Source organism: Macaca fascicularis, chromosome 2 (genome assembly GCF_037993035.2).
Source record: "Macaca fascicularis isolate 582-1 chromosome 2, T2T-MFA8v1.1".
NCBI classification, from domain to species: domain Eukaryota; kingdom Metazoa; phylum Chordata; class Mammalia; order Primates; family Cercopithecidae; genus Macaca; species Macaca fascicularis.
This window is the reverse complement of record NC_088376.1, coordinates 131,854,880-131,881,408: the sequence shown is the minus strand read 5'-3', so window position 1 is coordinate 131,881,408 and position 26,529 is coordinate 131,854,880. Positions and strand designations below refer to the sequence as shown.

General features: G+C 37.6%; 1 protein-coding gene across 12 annotated transcripts in view; it reads left to right on the top strand.

Moving 5' to 3' along the window:
• Positions 1-26,529, top strand: part of TAFA4 (TAFA chemokine like family member 4) — a 229,754-nt gene that overhangs the window by 164,695 nt on the left and 38,530 nt on the right. The window lies entirely within an intron of this gene.

The window sequence follows — 26,529 nt, the reverse complement described above, 5'->3', positions numbered from 1 at the left end:
GGTGAGATGAGCCAAGGGGCTCCGGTTTGTAAGTGACTCAAGGTCGAGTCCCATGATGCCGATGGACATTCACCCTCCTCTCTTCTTTCCTCTTTACAATGGCAGACTTTGGACATTCATCTGACTTTATTGCCTGAGAGGTTTATTATACTTACCACAGCTTTCTCCACAGCCTGGTGATATAATTATGATTGTCATCTTCTCCTTATCTTCCCTCTCTCTCCCCTTTATGAGATGAAAACCTCTGGTATAAATATGTGACAGCGAGGACATGCGCTTTTTCTTCTTCTCAGCCTAATGGATGAACAGCTGGGAGTTAATGAGCTTTTAATAGTGAGTGTAGGGGGTTAGTTTGTTGCAATTTCAGTCTCCGCTGAATACTCTGAGGTCTCGTTGTTTTTCTGTTTCCCCTTAACATTAGCTTTATTGATACCTGCAAACACCTGTTTAAAATTCACTCAGCATGCAGGGGACATATTTCTCTTTGGATCACCTTGGCCTCAATTGACTCTTCTTTAATTATGAGGCTCCTGTGGAACTTCATGTGAGGTTTTATATCTTCATTTTTAAGGACCTAAAAATGTTATATAGGATTACATTTTTATTTAGCACAGAAATAACTTTCTGCATGAGCTTTGTATATTTTTTCCTGACTCTTTTTATTTTTTCTCCTCTGTCCTTAAAGGCAAAACAAGACAAAAACCTTCCTCCACAAATACATTTTGTAGCAATGTTCTTAGCCTTTCTCATTTATCCTTCCCCAGTAAATTAAAATTTTCTCAGACCCATCCATTGTAAATTCTGAGTCATAAAATGATTTCCTGTAGCTGAAAAAATAATCATGATTAGCAATAATACCTAACTTATATGCAGTTTGTGGATCACCCGTATAAAGCTTACAAATCATTTTCATGCATCTGTATTTTCTCTTTTGGTATTCACAATTACCTTTTGAGATGAGCTTACCATTTTACAAAGTAGAAAACCAAGATGCAGTACATTATTAAGACTAAGTGATTATAAAAGCTAATACTTATATGTGGTAAGATTTCCAACAGTACAAAGCGTATATAAAAGTTTACCTACTTAGAGGTAACCATAGTTAACTCTTTCCTTCTTTGAAGTGATGCAGTCTCGCTATGTTGCCCAGTCTGGAATGCAGTGGCTCTTCTGCAGTGTTTACTCATAGGCGTGACTGTAGCCCACTGCAGCCTCGAACTCTTGGGCTCACACGATCCTCCCATCTCAGCTTCCTGGGTAGCTGATACTGTAGGCACATGCCACCTCACCTGGACTCATAGTTAACTATTTTCTTGTGTTTCCTCCAGTAATTTTCCTTTTTTAAAATTTAAGTTTCAGGATACATGTGCAGGATGTGCAGGTTTGTTATAGAGATAAACGTGTGCCATGGTGTCCTCCAGTACTTTTCTAAACTTATATCTACTTTTTTAAAAACACAAAGTAGAGAATGCTCTCCATGTCATCCTGCAACTTACTTTGTTAATTTAATTCTGTAGGATGGAGAGTAAACATATCTGATATCAAGCCATATAGATCACCTTCCTGCATTGTGGGGACTCAATGTAGTTTATTTAACCAGTCCCCTATTGATGGACATATAGGTTGTTTCCAGTTTTTGGTATTTTGAAAGAGAACTGAACAGCCTTGTACATGATTGTTGTGTATGTTTGCAAATACACCTGTAGAACAAATGTCTAGAAGTAGAATTGCTAAGTTAAAGAGTGTGCGCATTTAACATTTAGATGCCTATTAAGAAAAGTGCCCTAGTATTTTATTGCAATATTTTCACAATATAGCCATTTACATGAAAAGTTGTGCCTTCCCCTCACAATCTCTCTTAATACTTTGAATCATAAAGATTTTCAAAATTGCCAGAATTATTTTAATTTTTGCTTCTTTAATTATTAGTGAGATTGAGCATCTTTTCATATAATGAAAAGCAATGTGTATTTCTGTTCATGCGTGACCCTTTGGATTCTTAACGTTTTCTTAATTGATTTTTAAAACTCTTTATGTATTGAAGAACATAGCTCCATCTGTCTTGTTGCACATCTTTTCCCTAATTTGTCATTTGTGTTTTGACCTTTTTTTTTTTTTCATTTAAGACTAATATTTATTGCAAGAGTAAACAGGGTCATTATAAAAATAAACTTGGGAAAATCTGAAAAGCAAAAAGAAGAAAACTGAAGTCTCAACTATCTTATTATTTAGTGACAATCACATCTGTTATTTTGGTGTCTATTCAGTTCTCCTCTTCTCTTCTCTTCTCTTCTCTTCTCTTCTCTTCTCTTCTCTTCTCTTCTCTTCTCTTCTCTTCTCTTCTCTCTCTCTCTCTCTCTCTCTCTCTCTCTCTCTCTCTCTCTCTCTCTCTGTGTATGTGTGTGTGTGTGTATCTGTCTGTCTGTCTGTGATTTTTCTTTGAAGTTTATCTTTCAAAATCTGGAGCCATCTGGAGAGTCAAGAAAACTAGGTGGGAAACTCTGAAACAGATAGATCCATCATTTTTTGGATCACTGTCCCCTTTCCATTTTCTTTGAGAAAAGTCCTCAGTGTTTACAAATACCTTTTTCTTGTTTTCCTAAATTTATTCTTGGAAGGCCTCTCCCCATCTCAGTTTTGCCTTTGGTCACAGTGCTGAGGCTCCCAGGCTGGATGAAGCTCCTCTGTCTGTGCTTGTCTATCTGGTTCTGAGACTGTCTGCCTTTGTTTTGGATTTTCTCCATGAATGACCATGTAATCTGCAAATAGAAATAGTGTTATTTGCTTTTTATTTCTTTTTCTTGCCTAATTTTCACTGGCCAGGACCTCTAGTTCAATGTTGAATGGAAGTGAGAGCAAATATTCCTGCTTTGTTCCCAGTCTTAGGGGGAATGCATTTGATCTTCATAGTTGTGTATGTTTGCTATAGGTTTTCTGTATATGCCTTTTATCAGGTTGAAGAGATTTCCTTCTATTTGTAGTTTGCTGAGAGTTTTATTTCTTATGAATGGATGTTGAATTTTGTCAAATATTTTTTCTACATCTATTGAGATGTCATATTGGTGAGTTACATTTATGTATTTTTTGCATTAAATCAACTGCATTCCTTGGATAAACCTTACTTGGTCATTACATATTATTATTTTTATGTACTGCTGGAATTGATTTGCTTTTTTACTGTTGCAAAATACACATTTTTAAAACAACTTTAAGGTGCTCAATTCAGTGGTACTTAGTATAGTCACAATGTTGTACAACCATCATGACTGTCTAGTTCCAGACTGTCTTCATGACCCCAAAGGGAAAACTTACATGTTTTAAACTGCTACTCCCCATTCCCCCTCCCTCTCCTTAGCCCTGGCAATCACTAGTTTGCTTTCTGCTCTATGAATTTGCCTGTCTTGGTCATTTCATATAAATGGAATTGTACAATATGCGGCCTTTTTATCTATCTTTTTTCTTTTTTAACTTAGCATCATGTTTTTAAGGTTCATTCATGTTGTAGCATGTATCAGTACTCAAGTTTTTTCAATCTCTGGATAATTTACTGTGTGAATATATCACATTTTATTTATTCATTCATCCACTGATAGACATTTGGGTTGTATTCACCTTTTGGCTATTTTGAGTAATGTTGCCATAAACATTCATGTATAAGTTTTGTTTGAACATCTGTTTTGCACCATTTTACATCCCCTCAGAAATGTGTGAAGGTTCCAGTTTCTCCATGTCTTTGCCAACACTTACGTTTTCCTGCTTACAGCCATCCTCTTGGGTGTGAAGTGGTATCTCACTGTGGTTTTGATTTGCATTTTCCTAAAGACTCGTGATGTTGAGCATCTTTTCATATACTTCTTGGCCATTTATGTATCTTCTTTGGAGAAATATCTATTCGAGCCCTTTATACATTGGGTTGTTTGTCCTTTTTTTTGTTGTTGAGTTGTAAGAGTTTTTGATGTATTCTGGATACTAGACCCTTATCAGATATAGATTTTCCAGATATTTTCTCCCATTTTCTCTGTTGTTTTTCCACTCTTGGAAGTGTTCTTTGATACTTAAAGTTTTAAATTTTGATGAAGTCCAATTTACTTATTTGTTTTCTTTGCTTGTGTTTTTGGTGTAACATCTAAGAACTCATTGCGAAATCCAAAGTCATGAAGATTGACCCCCATACTTTTTTCTAAGACTTTTGTGGCTTTAGTTCTTACTGATTTGCTTGTGTTTAAAAGGATTTTTGCATCTATTTTATGAGACATGTTGGTCTGTAATTTTCTTTATTTTTAATGTCTTTGGTTTTCATATCAGAGTAATGCTGGCCACATAAAATGCGGTAGTAAATGTTCCCTCCTGTTCTTTTTCTGTAGGAGTTTGTGTAGAATTGATATTAATTTTTCTTTAAATGTTAGGAAAAATTCAGCAATGAAGTCTTTAGACATGTGGTTTTCTTTGTGGGAAGGTTTTAAAGTATAATTTTAATTTATTTGATATAGAGATACTCATGTTGTCAATAACTTTTGGAATGAGCTTTGGTAGTTTGTTTTTCAGGAATTTTTCAAATAAGTTATCAAACTTATGGCATGAAATTGCTCATAATATACCATTTTTCCTTTTATTATCAATGTAATCTGTAGTGATGTTTCCCTTTTTGTTATTAATATTGGTAATACATATTTTTTCTCTTTTGTTCTTGACTAATTTGGGGAGATTTATCAACTTAACTGGCCTTTTCAAAGAGCAGACTTGTTTCATTACTTGTTTTTAATTATTTTTCTCTTTTCTCTTTCATTGCTTCATGCTGATGTTATTTTTATCCATTTTTTGCTTTGGATTTAATTTGTTCTTCTTTATATAGTTTTATATGGAATCTTAGGTTTCTGACTTAAGACCTTTCTTGATTTTGAATATAAGGATCTATTTTTGTAAATTTCCCTTGGTCACTGCTTTAGATGTGTCTCACACATTTTGATATGTTCTATTTTTATTTTCATTGTATTAAAACATATTCTAAAATACTTTTGTGATTTCTCCTTTGAGCCATGAATTATTTAGGAATGTATTGTTTACTTTTCAATAGTTTGGATTTTTCCAAATGCTGTTCTTTTATTTACTTTTAGTATAAATCCTTTGTAGTTACAGAACCTGCCTGGTAAGCCTTTTAGGTTTTTAATGTTTTTTAATGTTCTAGAATATGATCTGTCTTGGTGAATATTCCATATTGTACTAAAACATATGTATTCTGATGCTTTTGGGCACACTTGTTCCATAAATACCAGCCAGTTTCTGATTATTTGTTTACTTGTTTTATCAATTACTGAAAGTCAAGTTTTAAGGTCTCTGTATTAGTCTGTTTTCATGCTGCTGATAAAGACATACCCGAGAATGGGCAATTTACAAAATAAAGAGTTTGAATTCGATTTACAGTTCCATGTGGCTAAGGAAGCCTCACGATCATGGTGGAAGGCAAGGATGAACAATTCCCATCTTACATTGATGGCAGCAGGCAGAGAGAGAATGAGAGAGCTTGTGCAGGGAATGCTTCTTTTTAAAACCATCAGATCTCATGAGGCTTATTCACTATCACAAGAACAGCATAGGAAAGACCTGCCCCCATGATTCAATTACCTCCCACGGGGTCCCTCCCACAATACATGGGAATCCAGGATGAGATATGGGTGGGGAAACAATCAAACCGTATCATTCCACCTCTGGCCCCTCCCAATTCTCATGTCCTCATATTTCAAAACAATCATGCCTTCCTAACAGGCTCCCAAAGTCTTAACTCATTTCAGCATTAACTCAAAAGTTCACAGTCCAATGTCTCATCTGAGACAAGGCAAGTACCTTCACCTATAAGTCTGTAAAATCAAAAGCAAGTTAGTTACTTCCTATATACAATGGGGGTACATGCATTGGGTAAATATAGTCATATCAAATGGGAGAAATTGGCCAAAACAAAGGGGCTACAGGCCCTATGCAAGTCCAAAATTCAGTGAGGCAGTCAAATCATAAAGCTTCAAAATGATATCCTTTGACACCATGTCTCACATCAAGGTCATGGTGATGTAAGAGGTGGCCCCCACAGCCTTGGGCAGCCCCTCCCCTGTGGCTTTTTAGGGTGTAGCCCCCCTCCATGCTGCTTTCATGGGCTGGCATTGAGTGTCTGCAGCTTTTCCAGGAGCACAGTGCAAGCTGTTTGTGGATCTACCATTCTGAGGTCTTCTTCTCATAGTTCTTCTAGGTGGTGCCCCAGTAGAGACTCTGTGTGGGGGCTCCAACCCCACATTTCTCTTCTTCACTGTCCTAGCAGAGGTTCTCCATGAGGGCCCTGTCCCCTGCAGCAAACTTCTGCCTGGGCATCCAGGCGTTTCCATACATCCTCTGAAATCTAGGTAGAAGTTCTAAAACCTCAATTCTTGACTTCTGTGCACCTGCTGGCTCAATGTCATGTGGAAGCTGCCAAGGCTTGGGGCTTCAACCCTCTGAAGCAACAGCCCAAGCTGTACCTTGGCCCCTTTTAGTCATGGCTGGAGCAGTTGGGATGCAGGGCACCAAGTCCCTGGACTGCACACAGCAGAGGGACCTTGGGCCTAGCCCACAAAACCATTTTTTCCTCCCCAACCTCCAGGCCTGTGATGGGAGGGGCTGCCACAAAGGTCTCTGACATGCCCTGGAGACATTTTCCCCATTGTCTTGGTGATTAACATTCAGCTCCTCGTTACTTATGCAAATTTCTATAGCCCGGCTTGAATTTCTCCTCAGAAAATAGGATTTTCTTTTCTATCGCATTGTCAGGCTACAAATTTTCCAAACTTTTATGCTCTGTTTCCCTTTTAAAACTGTATGCCTTTAACAACACCCAAGTTACCTCTTAAATGCTTTGCTTCTTAGAAATTTCTTCCACTAGATACACTAAATCATCTCTCTCAAGTTCGAAGTTCCACAAATCTCTAGGGCTGGGGCAAAATGCTGCCACTCTCTTTGCTAAAATATAACAAGAGTAACTTTTCCTCTAGTTCCTGACAAGTTCTGCATCTCCATCTGAGACCATTTCAGCCTGGACTTTATTGTTCATATCACTATCAGCATTTTGGGCAAAGCCATTCAACAAGTCTTTAGGAAGTTCCAAACTTTCCCACAATTTCCCGTCTTCTTCTGAGCCCTCTAAACTGTTCCAACCTCTGCCTGTTACCTAGTTCCAATGTCACTTCCACATTTTTGGGTATCTTTTCAGCAACACCCACTCTACTGGTACCAGTTTACACTATTAGCCTGTTTTCATGCTGCTGCTAAAGACATAACCAAGACTGGGCAATTTATTTATTTATTTATTTATTTTTATTTATTTATTTTTTTGAGACGGAGTCTCGCTCTGTCACCCAGGCTGGAGTGCAGTGGCCGGATCTCAGCTCACTGCAAGCTCCGCCTCCTGGGTTTACGCCATTCTCCTGCCTCAGCCTCCCGAGTAACTGGGACTACAGGCACCCGCCACCTCGCCCGGCTAGTCTTTTGTATTTTTTAGTAGAGACAAGGTTTCACCGGGTTAGCCAGGATGGTCTCGATCTCCTGACCTTGTGATCCGCCCGTCTCGGCCTCCCAAAGTGCTGGGATTACAGGCTTGAGCCACCGCGCCCGGCCAGACTGGGCAATTTATAAAAGAAAGAGGTTCAATTGGATTTACAGTTCCACATGGCAGGGGATGCCTCACAATCATGGTGGAAGGCAAGGAGGAGCAAGTCCTGTCTTACTCAGAGGGCAGCAGGCAAAGAGAGAATGAGAGAGAGCTTGTGCAGGGGAACACTCTTTAAAACCATCAGATCTCGTAAAATTTATTCACTGTGATGAGAACAGCATGGGAAAGACCTACCCCCATGATTCAATTACCTCCCACTGGGTCCCTCCCATAATACGTGGGAATTGAAGATGAGATTTGGGTGGGGACACAGCCAAACCATATGAGTCTCCAACTATAATTGTGTGCTTGTCTATTTCTTTTAGTTCTATGAGTTTTTGCTCTGTGTATTTTGAAACTCTGGTATTAGATACATACCCATTTAGGATTATGTTGTTATGTTGATATATATTGACCTCTTTATGATTATGAAGTTCCTGTTTTTACTTCTAGTAATAATCCTTTTTTCTAAAGTTTACTTTGTGATTTAATATTAATGTAGCCATTCAGAGTTACCTGTATGAGTGATTGAATGGTATATATTTTTCATTCTTTTGCTTTTAATTAATATATATCTTTATAGTTAAAGTGGGTTTCTTATAGACAGCAAATAGTTGGGTTTTGTTGCTTATTCATTCCAAAATCTCTGCCTTTCTAATTAGTGTGTGTAGATGATTTACATTTAACATAATTTTTGATATGGTTAAATTGAAATCTACAGTCATGTGTTGCTTAACAATGGAGATGCTTTCTAAGAAGATATTGTTAGGTAATTTTGTCATTGTGCACATATCATAGAGTATAGTTACATAAACCCAGATGTTATAGACTACTACGCACCTAGGTTATATGGTATGGGCTATTGCTTCTAAGTTACAAACCTGGACAGCATGTTATGGTACTGATTACTGTAGGCAATTGTACACAATGGTAAGTATTTGCATGCCTAAACATAGAAAATATATAGTATTATAACCTTATACTTCCACCATTGTATATGTGGTCTGTCATCAACAGATACATCATTATGTAGCACATGACTGTTGCATATTATTATTTGTTTTCTACTTCTTTTATATTTCTTAATTTGTTTTTCTGCCTTTTTTTGAATTCAGTTTTTATGATTCAATTTTTCCATCATTATTACTAATTATCTATACCTCCTAACTGTACTTTTAAAAAAATGGTTACTCTTGGGCTTTACTATCCAGTAAGGCAGGCAGTATCCCTATGTAGCTGCTTAAATTTAAATTTTGAATTAATTTACATTTAAATGCTTGAAATTTCATATCCTTAGGTAAACTAATGACATTTCAAGTGTGCAGTATCCACATTTGGCTAGTGGCTACCCTATTGGACAGTATAAATATGGCACATTTTTATCTACACAGAATGTTTTCTTGGACAGTGCTACCCTGAAGCTGAAAATATGTCACTTTGTCTTACAGTCTACCTTCAAATAATATACTGCCTCATGTATATCATAAATATGTTCCAGCAGTGTGCTTTTGTTTCATGCCTCTATCTACTGCTTTAAATTCTGTAGTATATTATTATTTTGCTTTAGACAATGAGTTATAGTATGAGGAGATTAAAAATAAGAAAAATATCTTTCATATTTTTATAATTTCCAACACTCATTATTTCCTTATATATATATTGAAATGTCCATACAGTGTCATATTCCTTTTTCTCTGCCTGAAGAAATGCCTTTATTATTTCTTATTGTGCTGAGTTGCTGACAATAATTTATTTTAGCTTTTGTTGGTCTAAGAAGGTTTTCATTTTCCCTTTTAAAAAATTATCATACACACCAGAATATATTCTAATTTTGCTATTTCTTCTTTGACTTGATGATTATTTAGTAATTTGTTGCTTAATTTACTAAATTAAGTAAATTAAGTAAATGGTTTTTCCGATTTTCTTATTATTGGTTTCTAATTTAATTAAATTGTGTTTAGATATCATATTCTTTGTGATTCTAATAGTTTTAAATTTACTGAGACTTATGATATGGTCCACAATATGGCCTATTCTGATAAACTTACCACATGTGCTGGAAATAATGTGTATTCTGATGCTGTTGGTTGTACTGTTCCATAAATAGTAATTAAGTTCAGCTGGTTGATAGTTCTGCTATGATGTATGGTGCTGTTGTTAATATTGTCTAGTTATTCTATTAGTTGCAGAGAGAAGGGGGAATCTCAAACTATGGATGTGGAACGGTCTCTTTGTCCCTTTAGTTCCAACACTTTTGCTTCACGTATTTTGAAGCTTTGTAGCATACACTTTCAGGCTTTCTGCGTCTTTCTGTTAAACTGACCCTTTCGTTAAAATGAAATGTTCCTCTTTATCCATGATAATGCATTTTGTTTGGAACTGTGTTTTATCTACTACTAATATAGTGATTCCAGTCATTTTATGCTTACTTTTGTATGGTGTATCTTTCTTTCATCCATTTACTTTTAATTTTCCTGTTTCTCAAAGTGAACCTGTTATAAATAGCATATATCTGGGTCTTGTTTTTGTCTATTCTGACAGTCTCTACCTTTTAATTGAATTATTTAGTTTGTTACCATGTATTATAATTATTAATATGTTTAGATTTGAGTCTACTGGCTTATTTTTTTTGTTTTCTGCTTGCTGCCTCTCTTTTTATGTCCCTCCATTCCTCTGTTACTCTGCCATTTTTGAATACTTTTTGAAATTCTACTTTAATTTTTGTACTGTATTTTGCCTTTGTTTTTAAACATAAAATTTTGGGTTGACAGTTTTTTGCTTTTTCCCTCTTAGTACTTCAAAGATCTTGCTCCATTGTCTTCTGGGTCATTTTTTCTTGCTTTCTTGTGTGAGTCTTATATGCTGGACAGTATGTGTGGAACAGGAGACTGGAATAAATATTATTTATGATTTATGACAGGAAACAGGCCTATTTCTTCTGCTATCAGGCCAGGAGTCGGGTCAATCTAGCCAGCAGTTAAGCTGGTTTTGTTTTTGGTTGTTGCTATCATTGCCCGGGTCCCCTACAGCCTTTCCTTGCCTTCAGCTCTGGAGTGTTGCTACTTGTGGTCAGTATGGGACCAGTATTACCAGAGCACTTTGTTGTTGTTGTTGTTTGTTAAGATTTCCCGATTCACCCTCAGCTTTGAGCAAACCCTGAACACCCTGCAACGTGGAGGAAGTCTCCCTCCTGGCTCTTGTCCCCTCCCCAAAGGTAGACTGGAGTTGCTTCTGAATAAGTTGAATATTTGAATTGGGAACAGGGTATTATTTCTTGGCTCTTCTGCTTCCAAGGGTGGGGCTTTCTCAATGCTCCTGGTACACTCTCCCTGGCAGCTGAATTTTCCCTTGTATGTGTAAAGGTAAGGTGGTTTGGGGAGGGAACAGGTTTCCTGCCACATTACTCTCCCCAACATTGTGCTTTGTGCCTATTTCACAGTGACAGCTTATCCACCACTCTAAACCTACACTGCCTAGTGAGTCTCTGTCTTCTCTTGCCCTGTCCCCAACCTTTCTCATGAGCACCCAGTGGAGGAAATTGGAAAAGAGTGAGTACAAATTCTCCCAAATCCTGTTGTGTCAGAGGCTCCCAGCTCACATACGGCCTTTAACCAATAGCTAAAATTTGAGTTGTTTTCTGATTATCTGCCTTTATAGCAGCTACCTTTTCTTCCCCTGCTGTGACAAATGTCAAGCAGTTAACATCCTCACATCCTTTGGAATTTAGTTCAGTCATTCTTTGTTACTTTCTGAGGGTCTCAAAGTAGTTAAGATTTTGTACATTATCTAGCTTTTGTTGTTATGATGGGAATAGCTTTCTTTTTTGCAGCTTTTTAATATCCCAAGAGCAAGTGTAGAGCCTCCTCCTATGTTTTGACTTTATTTTTATAAATTTTATCTACACAATTTCCTTTTCACAGAGTCTATTGTAGTTTTCTTCCCCTATGCCTCTGATCTTATGTTTTGATTAGAAAGGGTTTCCTACTACTAAATGAAAGAATGAAAAGAGGATCTCTCATTATTTTACATTAAAATTCTTGATTCACCTGGAGTGTATTTTGACATATAGCATTTTATATAAATTCAAATTTTTTTCTTTCCAAGTGGCTACTAGTTGATCCAATACCATTTGTTGATTAATTCATCTTTGCTCTACTGCTTCTCTCATATATGCTATTAAAAAGTAAAAGGCAGGATTCAGGTTGAATGCCCAACGTTTACTGATATTCCATTTAATTGTATTTCTTGGTTTTCTTTCTGATGTTGCTTGAGAGTAGAGTGTGTGGAGGGAATTTTCCTTTCTACAAGCAGTGCCTCTGTGTTCATGGTCTTATCTTTCTTTCCCTCCAGTTCAAGAGCCGTTTCAAAGGAGATAATGTGTATTAAATAGTCAATAAAATGTATTCTCTTACAGAATTTCCATCTATCTAATGCTTGCAACAGAATGAAAGAATTCAGTAGTATTAACATACTATAAACATTTGGCCTTGTTTATAAATTCCAGGGTTTTGTTGCTATTGATCTTAGCAGGTATTTCCAGGAGTAAACTACTTCTTCCAGAGGTTACCTTTCCAAGTACTGCCACCTCTCCTAGAACTGGAGCTTGGGAGAAGATCCCTATTTCTATTAGCCTCTCCAGTGTCTACCCCTAGGCCTAGCTTGATTGCTGTAGTTCATCTCCTGGATGAAGAAGCAAGGTCCATTTCTGTTTGGTCTCTTGCTCCAGAGGCTTTGTTTCTGAATGAAAACTACTCTTTTTACAAACATGTTGACAATATGGTTCTGATTTTAGGCTGCTGGTTACTGCTTGCATAAGTTTCATGCTTGCTCTAAGTTTTTTTATTGCTGTTTTCGTCACACATGATTCCTTGTTTTCCTGTCCTTCTCATGTCTTCTTAAGCACCTCTGCTCTTAATCTTCATCTGTCAAACCAAAATTTTATTAGAAATTTAACTAAATTGTCCCCATTCCACCATTTTAATTTACGTGATGTGGCATAATAAATAATGTATCTGGTTCCTGGGACAGAGCTTTGAAAACCCTTGGAATATGCTGAGTGACAGGAGTGTCTTTGATATGCCACTGAGGTGACTCATAGTGAGTCACATCCTTACACAGCTTCAGGTGGGGGCGGGCAGGTCATCAGAAAGACCAAGCACAGGATTAGAGGGAGGGAACTTCCAATGTCTGGATGGGTAAAGGAGGGGAGCTGGAGATGGAATTTAGTCACATGGCCAGTGATATAATCAATCATGCCTAAGTAATGAAATCCTGATAAAAACTTGGGACACCAAAGCTTGGTGGAACTTCCTGATTGTGAACACATTGATGTTTCAGGAGGGTGTCGTACCCTGAATCCAAGGGGAGAGGGCATGGACACTCCACATCTAGGACCCTTCCAGACCTTGCCTGATGTGTATCTTTCATAATAAAATTGCAACTGTACGTATAGAGCTTTGCTGAGTTCTGTGAGTCATTCTAGTGAATTATTAAAGCTGAGGGACTTGTGGGAACCTCTGAATTTGTAGTCAAGTTGGTCAGAAGTGCAGATGGCCTGACATCTAAAGTGGGGTCAGTCTTGAATATTTACACAATAATCAATTAGGTTGCCTAATTCTAGCTGCTTATAATATCCCCTATTATAGGGGACCTTTTTGAGAATGACTGAGCTGGAGTTAATCATGACTTTTAATCTTAATGGATGCTCTCTCATATAAATGATTGAGATCAGTAGTTGTCTGGTTAACAGAAAAAGTCATTTGGAGAAGGAATTATTGTTTTAAAAAGATGAAACATGCAATATTATTCAGAGTTCTCTAGAGAGACAGAACCAATAGGATGAGTGAATGGATGGATGGATGAGAGGGGATTATTAGGGGAGCTGGCTCATGTGATGATGGAGGCTGAGAAATGACAGGCAGTCTGCAAGCTGGAAACCCTGGGATGCTGGTAGCATACCTCAGTCCAAGTCCAGCTACCCTCCCTCTACCGATCCAGACACTGGAAGTTCCAACCCTCTAATCCTGTGCTTGGTCTTTCTGATGACCTGCCCCAATCTGAAGCTATGCCGTGGAACCAGAGAAGCCAGTGGTGTAACTCTCAGTCCAAGGCTGAAGGGCTCTAGTGTTAAGTCCCCAGAGTCCAAAGACCAAATAGCCTGGAGTTCTGATGTCTATAGGCAGGAGAAGATGAGTGTCCCAGATCCGGGAGAGTGAGGGAGAGAATTCACCTTTCTTTTACCTTTTTGTTCTATCTGGGCCTCCAGCGAATTGGATGGCACCCACCCACATTAATGATGGATCTTCCCTACTCAGTCCACTGACTCACATGCCAGCTTCCTCTGGAAATGTCCTCACAGAAACACCCAGAAGTAATAATTTACCAACTTTCTAGGTATTCCTTAATATCCACTTGGCACCTAAAATTAACCATCACACATGCCTTAATATTTTATTTGAACTTAATACCCATAAATGAACTCATTTACCAATCATTTGATGTAAGATCAAGGCTCTTCTTTGAACATGGATCCAAAATCTGAATTCCATATGGTCTTGCTTCCATAAAGCTCACCTATTTTATGTCATCCCTGAATTCCAAGTGTTCTGGTTAAAATGAAGTGTAGGCCTTAGACACTTGTGAAGCCTTACAGAATTAAAAAAAAAAAATCTTTATTCCTCCCTTTCATACTTATTTTGCCCATTCCTCGTTTGGTTGCACTTTTTTCCAATTTGCTTTTGGGTCTTTCCAAGCATTTGGATTTCTTTTTGAAGAAGCAGTTCTCTTGGTTACACAATATTCAATTAGGTTGCATTATTCCAGCTACTACAAATGATGTAAGCAGGTTTGGTAACACACAATTTTGGTGAATATGAAGCTCACGTCTTGCTCTTCCTATGTGAGAGCTTTCATTATGCTGTGACATTCTGTTAGAATATTCTAAAAAGGCATTGGGTGGTTAATGGTCTTCACACCTCTGAATACCTTTGTACATTTTAAGTTGACATCTAAACTTCTGCATTAATAAAATTTTACTGGAATTTCATCTTTTAATGAAATAACTTTTGGGGAGGTGGTACTTTTGATAACACGAATTTTTAAACTGTTTTTGTTGGGTTTTAATCTGGAAATGTTTACTCCTAGTTCCATAGTAATGAGATGGGAGTGTTCCCTTATCCCCCTTGCAGGAAGTGTGACAGGGGTGTGGCTCATATTTTCAGTGCCCTGCTGCTCAAACCCCAAAGGGGAGCATGCAGATGGGCAGCTACAAAGGCCATGGGGAACACTTTTTGGGCTCCAGTCCCATGGCAGTGTCTAGGGGTGTCTGCGATTCCCGAAGCCCCAGTGGATGTGTGTTACAGTGTGTTCTTTCAGCTTTGCTGTCTGCAGGTGGCTTGTGTTAATCAGCTCAATTAGACATTCTGCCTTATCACAAGGATAGAGGGCTTTCTGTATCCCAGGGTTCTTGCTCTAGTGTACCAGAAAAATTGGATCACACATGGGCTTGGAGGATGCGTACAAGGTTGTATTGAGTGGTGGAGGTAGCTCTCAGTGAGATGGATGGGGAGCCAGAAGGGGGATGGAGTGGGAAGGTGGTTTTTCCCTGGAGACAGGCCACCCAGGGGCTGGACTTTCCTTCAACCGCCCCCAGCCAAATTCCCCTCGTCGTCCGTCCTTCCACCCTTTCTGGTCTGCTGTCGTATTCTGCTCCTCTTGATGTCCAGCTGCTTGTGTGTGTGTGTGCCCTCTAGGTCTCAGGTTTTTATGGGCCCAGGATGGGAGTATGGCAGGCCAAAAGGCAACTTTTTGGGCACAAAAACAGAAATGCCTGTCCTCATTTAGGTCCATGTACACAGGCCCGAGGGTGGAGCCCTCGCCACAGACCCCAACCTTCTCTACCCAGCACTTCCCTGCCCGCCTCCTGTATCAGTAACACATGGGTTGCACAAAAAATTATTTTCTTTATAAAGTGGGAGAAGGTGAGGTGGGTCTTGAGAGCAGGCATGTGCCTCCCTCATCATCCCAATTTTTAAAAATGTATGAAGGATAATCTGGAGATTGTTTCTAGGGGTTCACATACCCTAGTTTGAAAACTGGTGTTTTAGAGCATTGGTTAAGAGAGCTTCTGCTTTGTTTATTTCCATTTTTATAATTGCTTTTATTTTGCTTATTTCAGAAATTTTCTCCTCAGTCTCGTTCCTCACAGATAATCACTGTTATCATCAATGGTGTTTCCTGCTAGACTCTTTCTGGGCATTTCAAAACATGCTATCATCAACCTGTCCTGAGCTGTCACAAACTTTTCTACCCTTATAATAGCGTGTAAAATGCATAACCCCCACAACTGACCCAATTTTGGCATCATTCCTAAAATAGTCATGTTTTTAGGAGGGAGATATTTTTGACAAAGTGTTTTTCCCAAGAATTGTATTAAAAACAAACAGAAAACAAAAATGAACCCACAACCCAAAATCTGGGATGTAACAAGTTCAGCATTTGGATGGGATTACATTTAGATTTTTTTTTTCATGAATCTGATTTCCTGACTAGCTTGGAGGTTGGGCATGGTCCTATACAGGGATGTTTTTCCTGGGTTTTCATGATAGTAAGGTACCCCTGGCAGTTCTGTGGCCATTGATATAGCTTTTACGTGGCAGTTGTTTTCTGTGTTAGTGTAAGCCATGTATGAAAAAGAGGATTGAAAAGGATTAACTCGTGAATTGAAAAAGAATTTACTGACTGTTTACTACAGGGATCCATCCACAAATAAAGGAGTTGTGTTCCCTGCCCTTATAGAGCTTATAGCCTAAGAGATGGTATGTAAGAAAAGATCGTTAATCAATTAAATATTATGAGAATGCTACTTGGTGGGATTTCTGCATTTGTTTTTGGGAATTTTTTGGCTTTTATTAACGCACGATAATTGTACATATTTATGGGGTATAGTGTGATGTTTCGATACATGTATACTTTGTGTAAAAATCAAATCAGGATATGGTAGCATATCCATCACCTATTGCATTTATTATTTCCTTGTAGTAAAAATGCTCAAAATCTTTTCTTCTAGCTATTTTGAAATATTCACTACTGTTAATCATAGTCACTGTACTGTGCGGTAGAACAGTGGTCCCCAACCTTCTTGGCACCAGGGACTGGTTTCATGGAACTCGATTTTTCCATGGACTGGGGTGGGAGGATGGTTTGGGGATGACTGAAGCATGTTACATTTATTGTGCACTTTATTTCTATTATTATTACATTGTACTATATAATGAAATAATTATAAAACTCACCATAATGTAGAATCAGTGGGAGCCCTGAGCTTGTTTTCCAGTAACTTGCTGGTCCCATCTGGAAGTGATGGGAGACAGTGACAGATCATCAGGTATTAGATTCTCATAAGGAGCGTACAACCTAGATCCCTCCCATGTGGAGTTTACAGTAGGATTCATGTGCTCCTATGAGAATCGAATGCTGCTGCTGATGTGACAGGAGGCAGAGCTCAGGCAGTAATGCAAGCGATGGGGAGCAGCTGTAAATACAGGTGAAGCACTTGTCTGCCGCTTACCTCCTGCTGTGCAGCCCGGTTCCTAACAGGCCACAAACTGGTACCTGTTCATGGCCCAGAGGTTGGGGACCCCTGCAATAAAACACCAGAATTTATTCCTCATCTCTAACTGTAACTTTGTAGCCACTGACCAATCTCTTCCCCATCTCCTCCTCCCCTCTCCTATTCTTAGCTTCTGTTTCCCACTGTTCTACTGTTATGGGTTCAGCATGGTTAGATTGCTCATATGTGTCAGATCATACAGGATTTATCTTTCTGTGCCTGGTTTATTTCATTTAACATAATGTCTTCCAGATTTGTCTATGTTGTCACCAATGACAGGATTTCACTTTTTTAAATGACTCAATAGTATGCCATCGTGTATATATACGATATTTGGTTTACGCATTCATCCACTGATGGACACTTAGGTCGGTTTTGTATCTTGGCTTTTCATGCTGCTGCAATAAATACTGCAGCTACTTTTTTGGCATATGATTTTATTTCTTTTGGATACATACCCAGTAGTGAGATTGCTAGAGCATGAGATAGTCTTCTATTTTTAATTTTTTGATGAACCTCCATACTGGTTTCCATAATGGCTGTACTAGTTTGCATTCCCACTGACAGTGTGTAACCACTCCCTTTTCTCCACATCATGCATTTGTTATTTTTTGTCTTTTTGAAAATAGGCATTCTAACTGGAGTGAGGTGATGTCTCATTGTGGCTTTGATTTGCAGTTCCCTGATGATTAGTGATGTTGAGCATTTTTTCATATACCTGTTGGCCATTTGTATGTCATCTTTTGAGGAATGTCTGTTTAGATCTTTTGCCCATTTTTCAATGGATTATTTGCCTTTTTTGCTATTGAGTTGAGTTTCTTATATATTCTGGATCTTACTCCTTATCAGATGTATGGTTTGCAAATATTTTCTCCCATTCTGCAGGTCATCTCTTCACTCTGATTGTTTCCTTTGTTACACAGAAGCCTTTTAGTTTGATGTAATCCTCTTTATCTATTTTTGCTTTTGTTGCCTGTGCTTTGGGGATCTTATATTTTGAAGGTTTTAACAATTGTTAGTCAGTATTCTTATAACAAGTTGTGTGTGCATGTGGGTGTTTGGCTGCTTAAGCAAATCTGAAAAATGTAGCAAATAAGGATCTGATTTTTTTTTAACCTGAAAATAACCTTAGCAGTATAGGAAAAAAAGTACTAAGGATAGAAAATGTACAGATTTTTAGAAATATTTATCAAATGCAAAGGATTCAGTTCTTGTGTGTGTATGCATATATGTGTGTGCACATATGTTTGTGTGATATGTGGAAATACATAAATATATATTTGTATGTATACATATAAGGACTTACCTATGTAAGATACTATGGCTTGAAAATCATCTGTCTGGTTAGCTTTTGAATTATATAATCAGATTTATCAAAATTATGCTGGTATATATTTGAAAAATTAACTCCCTCATCTTTGTGTGTCCCAAATTCCACTCTTCAGTTGCAATTACTGCTCTCCTTTTATATATTTTATATTTTATATTAACACCATATTTCTAATGAATATGTATACACTGCAATTTATTGATACATCAATTTTAGATTTTAATTATAACCTCTTGTTAATATATAGTGTTTCTTTTCTTGGACAGTTTTTCTGTTTCTAACTGCTTTATTTGCGTGTGTAAATGTTTCTAGCGTATGCATTTTATCAAATTTCCTGTTGTTCCTGAGATCATTTCCATTCTGGCTTTTCTATACTGGCTTTCTCTTCTATTCTGGCTAGTTGAAAAACTGAGTCTGGGGCTTCCTTTCACCACTCTTTTGAATTGGATTCCTTGATTCCTGGGTCCCTTGTCTCTCTCTTTCTAACTCTACCCCTTTATTTTGCTATAGCACATCCTCTGGTAAATTCTTAAATAATTGTGTTGATGAAAATAAAAGTTTTGAGTACAGTACTTGGGTGACAGATGCACTAAAATCTTAGACTTCACCACTATACAATTCATCCATGTAACCAAAAACCATTTGTACTCCAAAAGCTACTGAAATAAAGAAAATACTAAAAACAGCAACAAAAAAATAAAAGTTTTTAGGCAGGATCTGATATATTTGCTAAGTCTCATGCTTTATTGATAGTTTTGTTGGGTGTGGAAATCTTTTTCAGACTTTTCAAAGCATGAGTCCATTGGTTTTTAGCATACAGTGTTACTTTTGAGAAGTCTAATAAAATTGTTTTATTTCTTTTTCCACATGTTAATATTTGTTTCCCCTGGCTTTTCAAAGCTCTCACAATTTTCTTTTTGTTACCCCCAAAAATTTGAATTCCTTGAGGAAATACTTTGGTGTAGGTCTGCTCTTCATCCTGTGTTTCTGGGCATTAATCGAATTCAAGTCTTTCTGATCTTGGATATGTGTTATTTCTTTGGTGATATTTTTACTCTCCTTTTTGTAGTTGTTCTTTATCTCTGAAATAGGATTTGGAGTCATCTGGATTGTTTCTCTAAGTATTTTCTGTTTGCTTTCATAATTTTCATCTTTGCTTTTGGAATTTTCTGAGATTTAAGAAAAATTGATTTTAGCTATTAAAAATTAAGAATGCTTTTGTATTGTCCCAATGATTTTTTTAAATCATAGCATTTGTAGTATCTTTACGTACCTCTCTCTGAGAAGTAACATAGCAGAAAGGTTAACAGCATTATTTGAGAATCCTTATTACCTGGATTTGATGTTTGGGATTTTTTTTTTTTTTTAAGTATTTGATGATGACCTTATGAAACTTTGTCTTGTTCCCTTACCATCCCTATTATCAAAGACTTAATGAGATTATATATGTGTGTGTATGTGTGCAGGTGTGTGTATTCATTCTCTGTTTGAAGTATATATAAACTTTAGGCATATTGTAAGTGCTAATCATGATGTCTTTCTCTCCTTTTTGAATAGTACTACTATTATTGGAATGCTTAGGTGCTTTTCTGTTCCTTGTCATTGATTCTCCGTTCTCTAGTTCTGTCTTTTCTGTTTATTTATTTTGGTCTCTTTCATATTGGAGACTTTCTCCCAGCGTTGTACCTTTTTAAGGAAGCATGGACTCTCCGAATATGAATGGGACTGGTGACTAATGGACTTATTTTTGAGTACACTGATGGTCAGCCAGGCCTCTTGCTGTCAGCTCCCTGCATTGAAGCACTTATTGAGGTCTTTAAAGTGAGTCAGTCTCTTCCCCTCAGTATCCACTTCTGCCTGTCTCAGTCAGTCACTCCTAATTCACCTGCTTTCCATCCTCCAAAAGCCTATTAAATGTCTGTCAACAGCTGATGTGTCCACTTCTGTACTTTGCTCTTCTGAGTTCAGATCTTATATCTTCCTTTTCTTTGGTTTTAGTGGGGTCTTTGGAAAGAGAGAAGATACTCACAGGTGGTTACTCTGCCATCTTTCACTGGGAAATTTAAAAATCAATTGGAATCTGGTTCTAAGTGCTATTAAGGAGAGATCTGTGGTGCCACATGAGAGTAGCATTCTAATATTTTAATTCTGGACTGAGATACTTAATGCCATGTACAGTGTGTAAACAAAAATAGCATTCGTAAGAGAGAATTTAACACCTAAAATGCTGTTTAGGTTATGATAAAAAAAATTATGCAGCTTATTGCTGGAGCCTATTTTACTTAGGGCTAAAATAGAACAAAATTTCCTAAGGGAAAATGTTAACAATACAAATATACTTTTTATATTTAAAATGTACGAGTGGAAACTTATCACCAATTTCTACATTATACATACAGAGATTTATTTATTTTTGTTCACTGAGATGGTCCTGCATACAAATTTAGTAGAAGAACAAATAAGAAATCTATCCAACTGCAGATGAAATGTTGTTGAAATCACAAATGCACATATTGAAAAGGACTTATAAGGACTAAAACAAGTCCTTCTGTTTATTTTTATCTTCTAACTCTCCATTTGGCTTTATTCTGAGTATGATATAAGTAGTTTTTTAAACAGTTCTTTGAAACTGAACACAAGTAATTTCACTGCTCCTTCTGGCTTCTTTGTCTTTTGGTTAACCACACACTTGGCTGTCACCCTGCTTTTGCAGGGATGCTGAGGAAGGGGGATGATTAGGGTAGAGGGAGGATGCCAGTGAAGGGCAGTGTCAGTGCCCTGCTTGTCAACTGCCTCCAAATGGAGAGGTTTTTGCAGTCTTTTCTATGTCTTTGCAACTATGTTCTCTCAGAAGCAAGGTACTCACTGTGATGGACCGAGCATGGGGAGCCACTTCATTTGATTTCCTCTCCCCTAGTGACCTAGCTGAGTTTGAAACCTTTATAAGCACTAGGCAATGGTAAAACCAGAGCCAGACAAACAGGAACTGGAGTGCCCAGTACAGTCCATTGCAACAGGGATGAGAGTCATGACTCATATCATTGGAGATACCCTAAATTTGGCATGGGTTGGCTTCTAGTGAGAGAGCTGAGGGTTTAATTCATTGGCTGAATACCTTGGAGGGAAATAAAGGAAGTAATGCACCAGGTGGGGAAGAAATTAAAGATTGCCAGCTATCTCAAATCTCAAATTCAATGAACAGCAGTTGGGTAAGGGGGCCATTGTAATATTGATTTTTTTTTTTTCCCTCCTAGAAGGCATTTACTTTTTCTTTATTCTGAGAAGTATAAACAACAACAACGAATTGAATCAAATTCTTTTTATATTTATTTCCAGATCTTACCAGTTTAGTAGTTTAAATAGCTTATAATAATAGTTGTGATATTTTTATTACTAATTTTATTACTATTTCTACTATTTATTGCGCACTTACTACATACCAGGTGCCATTTCAGCATATTATCTATATTAGTCTTTACCCTCACATCAGACCTCTAAGGGTTTATTGTTTTGCAGCTATGGAAACCAAGGGAAAGAGAAGTGAAACCACTTGTGGAAAATCTTGCAGAAGTAGAGAGATGTCAGAGCAGCTATTTAAACAGAAGAGCCTGGGGGCTTTACTTTGATAATGACTTCCAGCTATATTTTGTAATGTTAACTTTTCTCCACCAACTCCTTATTTGGAAATTTCTCAAATTTAAAGAAACATTGAAAGTACAATGAACATCTTTATATTCCTTACTAGATTTGCCACTTGTTTACATTCTACCATATTAGAACTACTAATTACATATCTGCCTATCTAGCTTTTTTTTCCTGAATGTTTTGAAAGTAAGTGACAAACCACATCTATTTTTCAAGAATAAGACCATTCTCCAATACAACTTGCTATTGTAATAATCTATGTTGATACAAACTGAGGCAGACTTGGTTTAAACAAAGTTCGTATCTTATTGATATTTCCCAGTGATCTACAATGAATTGGGCTAAAAAGCCAATTTACTATCTATATAAGCACACAGAGAGAGACTTTTCAGAAACATGAGTGATGTGTTTTGCTCAACTATTTTTCCAGTGTGATACTCCCTAATACGAAGCATTTCACCTTTTTTCAGCCTATGAAGTTATAATTACGAAGTGACAGTGTATTAGTGGGGGCTTCCATAAATATCACAGTCTGGACAGCTTAAACAAAATACATTTATTTTATTATAGTTCTAGAGGCTGGAAGTCTGACAGCTTCAAGAAGCTGTTGATCTTGGACCTCTGGCAATTCAGTTTTTGGTGGGGCTGTCTTCCCAGCTTGCAGATAGTCGTCTTTTTGCTGTGTTTTCACATAGCCTCTTTCTCTGCGTGGGCATGGGGAAGAAAGAGCTCTCCGGTGTCTCTTCCCCTGAGGACACCTATGCTCTCAGATTAGGACCCCACCTTTATGACCTTATTTAACCTTAATTAGCTCCCTAAAGCTCTATCTCTAAATACAGTCCTACTGAGGGCTAGGGTTTCAACATATGAATTTGGAGGGGACAAATTCAGTGCCGTTCATAACATAGTTTGATGGAATATTTACAAAATATAAGTGGATTAGGTTCACTACAAAGTAAGTTGTATCTCAGTATAACATTTGAAAGTATACGTTATTTATTTAAATCAACTCTTACAAAAAGGGAGCTATTTGTAGTTCATGTGTATGCATGCTTGTGTGTGTGTGTGTGAAGTCTGTGTCATACATACTAAAGACCAAGGTTTACCTAATGATGAGATCCGCTCAGAGCATTTATTGCATGGTGTTTATCATCTTGAGATATTATGAACCTTCAAATCTATGGTATTATTAGCAAAAAAAAAAAAAAAAAAAGGTTAACAGATAGACTTCTGATTAAGAAAACTGACAAAAGGAAAGTCCTGAGAAAAGGTATTGTTCTGAGTAGTAAGGGAATAAAAATGTTAAGACTTATTAGAAGTGATGAGCTTGGGAGGTTTTTAGATATCTTACAAAGTAAGGTAAACAACTGAGGAATGTTGGTTAGAATATAGTATTTTTTTGTGTTAATTTTTGACCCATTGAATAACTTTTCTTGTAATATCTATTAGAATCGAACTATAATAGTTAGTCTCACAAAGACAGAGTGTTCCAAGCAGATGAGACATTTTCCTTGAAATATATTAAAGGTAGGAAATATATTATTTCTTTTGGGTGTAGGAAGAAGGCCCTGAGTGGAAAAAGGAAAGAGAGCTGGGATATAATTCTTAGACTGGATTTTGCTACATGGCTTTTCAGGGGAAAGAATGTAACACAGTTTAACATATCATCCTCCGTTTTACAATTACTTTTTGCCACATGATCATAGATGTTCACAAAAGCATTCAAGAGCTTCACCAATTTTCCTAAAGGTCTGTCTTTAGCCCTTTGCTACTTAAATCACTATCTTTTGAATATTTCAGTTGACTTTCTCATCTTCAATTGTTGACCTAAATCTGCCAAATTCTCAGTTAATAGCTATGAATGGTGTTCAAGCAGCTCTCAAACATCACTCTATCTCAAAAAGAAAAAGGAAAAAAAGGAGTCTCGCTCTGTTGCCCAGGCAGGAGTGCAGTGGCACGATCTCGGCTCCCTGCAACCTCCACCTCCTGGGTTGAAGTCATTCTCATGCCTTAGCCACCTGAGTAGCTGGGATTTCAGGCATGTGCCACCACACCCGGCTAATTTTCGTATTTTTAGTAGGGACGGGTTTTGCCATGTTGGCCAGGCTTGTCTTGAATCCCTGGCCTCAAGTGATCTGCCTGCCTCAGTCTCCCACAGTGCTGGGATTACAGGCATGAGTCACTGTGCCCGGCCCCAACATCACTTTTATTGACTTTATGAGATTCTTCATCTTTTGTAATATTTGTATCATAGGACATTTTAGGCAGTCACTGAGAGATAGACAGACTTAACAGGACAGCACCTGGTGTTGAGTGGGGACTGGTTTTGTGTGGGCAAGGCATACTTTATTCTGATGAATTTAAGAAGTACATAGCAAAAACCATACCCTGCAAATAGACCATCCACTGCAAGTGTAATGTATCAAAAACTGGGGAGAGGAAGACTGTAAATGAGCCATCTATGCTCCTATAAAGCCTTTCCTTTGATGCTCTACCCATTTCCTTCTACCTATTCAGACATCTCTGTGAGATTTTCCCCCACAGCATACACACATGCTGTAATTTCCCACATCTTAAAAACGTTGGCTAACATCTGTATATCCTATTGGTGACATTCTCATTTCTCTCCTTTCCTTGATAACACCATTTCTCAAATAGTCACTATAGTTACTGTCTACAATTTCTCAATTCTGCTCTCTCTCAAATCCATTCCAATCAAGATTTACCTCCATTCTTCTGCCACTTTTTTTTTTTTTTTTCCTAAATTAAGGCCACCAGTGGCTTTCCCAGCCTCTTGACATAGAGGTAATCTTTTTCTTTATCCTGTAACTATAGTTTTTTTCTCTTGGATTTTATCTAGTCTCATGGCTTTAAGTACTAGATACGTGTGCCAATAATGAGCAAATGTCTTTCCTAAAGCTAGACTTCTCTCTTGAACTCCAGACTTAAATGTCTGGACTTCTCTCAGGTGTCTAATTAAAATATGAAATTTAACAACCAAGCTCCTAGTCTTCTTTGGTTTATTTAGGGGATGACCCCATTCTTCTTGTTCAAACCCGAAACTTTGGAGTTAGCCTCTTAACATCCAGAATCTCCCCCTCTAGAAGCCTCTACTTCCAGAATCCAACCTCTTCTTCCTGCCTCCACTGCTACCACATTGGTCCAGGCCACCACCAGCTTTCCAGGGATTACTGTCTCTGCTGCTTCCTTCCTTGCCCTTCTTTAATCTGCTCTGATCACAGTAGATTCTTTTAAAATACATGTCACATTAAGTCAGTGTAAGCTCAGAATATCCAGTGACTTCTCACCCCACTTTGAGTAAAAGCCCAAGCCTCTGTAGTGATCCATGGGGCCCATGTCATCACCCACACACCTTTCATTATCTTTCTGGCATCATCTCTTTATTGTCCCTTCTCTGACACAGCTCTAGTCACAAGGGCATTTCCCCTCAGATTTTGCAAGGCTTTTTTTCTTTTCAACAGCTTTAATGTCTCACTAAGTACTCACATGTTAGTTTCTTAGGCTCTTCCTGTTTTAAATCTCACCTTTCTTGCTTTGTGATTTTTCTATCACTAAAATATGAAAGATCTTTGAGGAAGATGATTTTTTTGCTCGTTTTGTTCAGTGTTATATTAGCATGTGCTTGTCAACGAGTAAATTTTTAGCAAATCATGACTGAATAAATATGTAATAAAAGCCAAAAGGCATTTATTCAGTATTTACAGCATTTCAAGTAGTTCACTGTGTTCATTAAGCACTTTATTTAAACTTCATAATTGTCATACACCACTTACATATGCGAAATACAAGATTGAGAGACTTAATCAAATTACCTAAGTCTGGAAGCTAGTATTCCAGCTCCTAAGTTCAATACCCTGTCTTTTGTTACCAGCAGGTAAAGATAAATCCATTTCCATCTTAGGAGAACAGTCACGTAATTCCATTTGGCATCTCTACTTGTTGAGTCCACAGGTGTCCCTCTTTTTTGCTGTCGTATCCTCAACACCTGGGAGACGCCCTGGCACATAGTGAGAGCTCAGTGGATATTTGTCTTCACAACTAAACTACCAAGTTTGTCCATCAAATGGCTACTATCATCTTCTACACTGCGATGTCTTCCTTATTGATTAACAGCCAAGCTGGGATAGGGATAGGAGAAGAAAGTTGAGAATTACGAGAGAACTGCAACTAGGAATACTGGGCCTGTTTGCCAAGGGAAGCAACTATCCGTGGCCTCATTTTCTGCTTTCATTTCATGAAATCTTGTATTTAGCC